Raw genomic sequence first — 4,715 nt, 5'->3', positions numbered from 1 at the left:
CAGTGATTAGGATAATGCCTCAGCTCTGCCAGAAAGGAAGGTTTGATCTTGTTTTGTTTTGTTTTGTTTCGTTTTTATACTAAGGACTGGAAATTGTGATTTAATCCCTGCACTGCGTAAATAAAATCCTAAATGCAGAATTACTGGAAAACATGCAGGGGCTGCATCAGCCAGGAAATAACTTCATGAAATGTTTTTTGGATCAAAAGTGCTCAAAGTGTGTTTTACACTTTTCATATTCCCACCCCCTCCCCTAAAAAAGAAAAAAATAAAGTTGCAGCAAACGAGGACACATCGTTATTTCAACTCTAGCATAAAGCACTGACATGACATTGCCGTGCACCACGAGCTGTGTTTCTTTGGGGTGTGCACAGCTACAGACAGTGCAGAGCTTTGGCAGGTCAGGGTAACATTTGCTTTAAAACATGTTTAAGCCTGGGCTCCAGTGACCTCACTAACCAAACAGAAGAAGCTAAAAATAAATGTGAGACGTTGCAGACACACAGAAGACCCTGTCCCCCCCCCCACACACTGTTTGCCAAAGGAAGAGACTGATTCCCCTGGTTTCAGTTTGTCGTTGGAGATAAGAGCTCCCATCAGACAGGCTTGGGGGCAGGCCCCTTCGGTCTCCCCTGCTCAGACAGCAAATACTGCATAGAGATCCTCCAGAAATCCCCTCTGCTCTCTGTTTTCCCATTCCCCAAATACTTCAGGCCCTTACATTTTTATGGCTAGATAATGAGGCCAGACCAGATCCGTCATCTGATCTCTCTGCTAATGTAGCAGACACAGTTTTCCAGCCTGAGTTAAAGCCGATTTCACTTAGCAGTGACCTCTGCAGTTGATGATAGCTGAAAGAAAGCTAATTCAGTTCAGGTTCTAAATTTTGGGTGATGTGAGACTACAACCAATTCATCCTAAAATCCATATAAGTAGCAGAGGACACGGGAGGAACACCTAGAGATGCTGAATTCTGAATAACAATATTTTCTTAAGCAAAGAGCCCTGATGGCTGGAGGGGAATTCATACTCTCAAACGATTTCAGAGGCAGAAGGAGATAGTGCAGAAAGATTACATTGGGCCACAGGCAGGTTTCTGTATTCCCATGTGTCAAGGACACAAAAGGGTTTCAAGAAAGTTTTATATAATACTGTGCTATGGGACAGGAGGGGTGGTGAAGCCCTGGAACAACAGTTTGCCCAGAGATGAGGTTGATGCCCCTAACCTTTCAAGGCAAGGCTGAATCAGGCCCTGGGCAATCTGATTGAGCTGTGGTGTCCCTGTTTTCACTGCAGGGGAGTTGGACTAGCTGACTTTTAAAGGTCCCTCCCAACTCTAAGGATTCTATGCTTTTCTGGTTCTAAGGTGATCCTCTGTGGATCAGAGCGAATCTGATTTTTCTGATCTTCCCCTAAGAAAATCCTATATACAATTTGATGCATATTGATGGTAAACATTTCCTTGGCTCTCCAGTCTTTGTATCCCTGCAGAGTGGTGTTGTGGGAATAGGATGAACTCATTGTTCCTTCCCCTCCTAATTAAATGTGGGTTTTTAATGATGAGGCTGTCAGATACAAAGAGATCTTTGGGCTGGTGGGCTGGGTAGTGACACTGGTCAGCCCAACTGTAGCACTTTTACCCATATTGAGATGATTTCCTTTTCCTTTTGTATTTGGCCAGGAGGGAGTGAGGGGGGAATTCAGGGAGGTGGGGCTCCTTTTGGACATTAAAAAAAAAAAAAAAGAAAGATTTTTCCTGCTGGCAGAAAGTGAGAAAAGGCTTCCAGACTGAAACCTGACCTTTCGCGTGCCGCAGCACCCGATCCCAGCGAGGCCCATTGAATTCTTCCCTAATGAGGAAGGACATTGTTTTTGCACTGGGGCTGAGTTCATGGAGAACTGCCCCTTTTTCCTGCCAATGCACTGGAAAACTTCCTCCCTCTGGGTTTGCCTAGGCTCCTCTGGCCAATAGCTTAGCCCCTGCATGCCAGCCTATGGATCTTTCTGTGTGAGAACAGCCTGGTCGTTCCAGCACTTCTCCTGGTAACCTTCAGGTCTTTCACAGCTGGCAGTCCATCCAGGGATGTCTGGGAGCTCTGACTGAGCCCCAGATCCCATGGGTTAATCTGATCTGCCTCTAGAATTTCTTTAAAGAGCCTTACAGCCCCAGCTACCCCAGAGGAGGGAGAGGTTAGTACCTGGAGGAAGCTCTTTTCCTCCAGGAAATGCAAATATGTCTCCATCACTGCTTCTTGACTGCCCTGGTACCCATGAGAATCATTGAATCATCTTGATTGGAAGTGACCTTTGAGATCACCAAGTCCAAACATCAACCCACTGAGTGACATCACTAAATCACGTCCCTTAGTGCCATAACCCTCAGTTCCCTTCAGTCTCCACTGCATTCAACCTCTGTCCATCTTTCCTTGCCCTAGCTGTTGAGGAAGACCAGAGAGGTGGTGGGTGCCCCATCCTTGGAGACACTCGAGGTGAGGCTGGATGGGGCTCTGAACACCTGATGGAGCTGTGGGTGTCCCTGAGCATTGCAGGGGAGTCGGACAAGGTGGCCTTTAACGGTCCCTTCCAACTCAAATGATTCTAAGATGAAGGAACACTGCACATTGCAGCTGAGGTGAGGTGAGCCATAGCAGGAATGGACAGTTTCCCTTCCTTGCTCCATGCTGAAGTGCAGCTTTGCTGGTTTTCACGCTCTGCTCTCTTGTGATCATCTCCTCTGAACCTTATGGGGTAGTCCTGCTCATCTCTGGGCAAATTTGATGCACAGATTTCCACCTGAACCATGCACCCTTTTCTGTTCCCTGCTCACCAATGGCACCAACCCTTGCAAGCAGGTACAGATAATTGCTTTACACTACACAAAGGCAGCCCAGGGCCAGAGCCTGGCTGTTTAAGTGTTTGTGTGACACTGTGCCAGGCTCTGTGACAGGAATTCACCTTCATGTAATTAATTCTGAGGCTCTGTCACTGGATCTAGTTCTCCTCAGATAAAGCTGGTGTTAAATAGACTCCAAAACTTGCCGTGTCAGTCCGCTTTGTACTTGAGAGGAGACGTGTACTATGAGTAGGGGGAGGGAGAAAGGCAAATATGCTGATGGCTGAGAGACACTGAGATATGCTGGTAATGGGGCCAGCCAAGAGCCAGGGAGAGAATAAATAAACATAATTTGGTAGTGACAGTCTGTCTGGCATTGTGCTGCTACAATTTCTTTTTTTAAAGGATGCAGCAATTTAGTGAAAGCAGTATGGTGAAAGGGCTCTGGTATTATTGATTTACTTCAATCTATAAATTGCTGTGGAGCTCCTTGAAACTGCATGTGACGAGCCGTGCAGGTTTGGCTGGAGCTGGATCCTGACTGCTACATGGTCTCAATGCTGCTAGCACCACAAAATCTGACTTTGGAGATACCTGGAGTGGGAATGAAGGAGCAGTTACTGGTCTGTGAGGGGTTGGGGCTGGTTTTAAAGCTCGTGAAGCTGGTTCTGCTGAAGACCTTTAGGTCCTCCAAAAGGGAGGGACGATGTGATTTAAGGACAATGTCAGTGCACCGTCAATTCAAGGTCAGTATTTTGTTGCATCGAGGGCCAGGGCTGTCTTGTCCGCTGTCCATGGAGAAATTCCTGTTTGTTTCAGCTCTGGGTCTGGTGCCAGGTTCTTAGTGCTGTGCTGGGTATGAGCCAGGATCCTGCTGGAGGCAGTGTCTGATGTGTCCCCGTGTCACCACGCTGGATTCCCTGTCTTCAGGGAAGCAAGCATTAAGTATTTCTCTCATCTTCCTATGGCTATTCAAGAATACTGGATGGAAGACACTTCCTCAAATACACAAGGCTAATCCCCTGCTCCCTCTGGCAACCATGCTACTCAAATCCTTGCATAAACCTCAGTTTTGGTGGTAATTAAACTGTTTGGCCCTTTAAGCCATGGTGAGTCTCTCATGCACACTGCCTCTTTTTTTCTGCCGAGTATGCAAGCGTGTTTTAGAGCATTTTCTAGCAGAGCTTGGCTGCTGTCATTTTCAGCTCACACCTTCTACTCCCATCCCATCTGTGCCTGGCACTATTTTCATGCATAATACATCGATCATCTGCAGCACGGTGGTGGGGAAATCATCACTTCAAGTCACTTGTCTGAATTCAAGCCACATCTGAGCTCTATCATTTGGTGAATCTTATCTCTGTCGTCTGATATAGGGGGAAAAATAAAACAACCAGAAGATCTCAGGCTCCTCCTGGCTGCAACTCCAATGGAAATACTGCTTGGGTTTATAACCCTCCGAGGGCCTCAAACCTCATGGAAACCCACACAGCTCTCATGCACCCCTACAGCAATGCTAGGCAGGGGGTGAAGGATGAGTATGTGAATATCCTGGCTTTCTGCAATGTGAAGGATCAGGATCTCCTCTCTCATCTTTGAATACTTGCTGGTTTCTAAGGGTGCTACTCCCAGCTTACACCAGCTTCTCTGGGAAGAGCACTGGTGTTTCATTCTGGAAGACAGATCTTCAAAGGGGAATGCACACTTCACAAACTTGATTGTGAAGTCTCTCAGGAAGGCTTTGCAAACAAAAGCTCAAATTCCAGAGTAAGTAAAAAGTCCTTGGTTCTTAGCGGTGAAAGCTTCCTACCAGAATTATTCCCAGAGGCAGTATAGACTTTGCATTTTGCCTCACCTAAATGCATTAAGAGAAGTATTAAAT

The sequence above is a fragment of the Cyrtonyx montezumae genome, unplaced genomic scaffold, assembly GCF_038088225.1.
Source record: "Cyrtonyx montezumae isolate F1298 unplaced genomic scaffold, pur_monq_1.0 scaffold_10, whole genome shotgun sequence".
NCBI classification, from domain to species: Eukaryota; Metazoa; Chordata; class Aves; order Galliformes; family Odontophoridae; genus Cyrtonyx; species Cyrtonyx montezumae.
The sequence above is the reverse complement of the archived record's forward strand: the minus strand, read 5'-3'. Positions refer to the sequence as shown.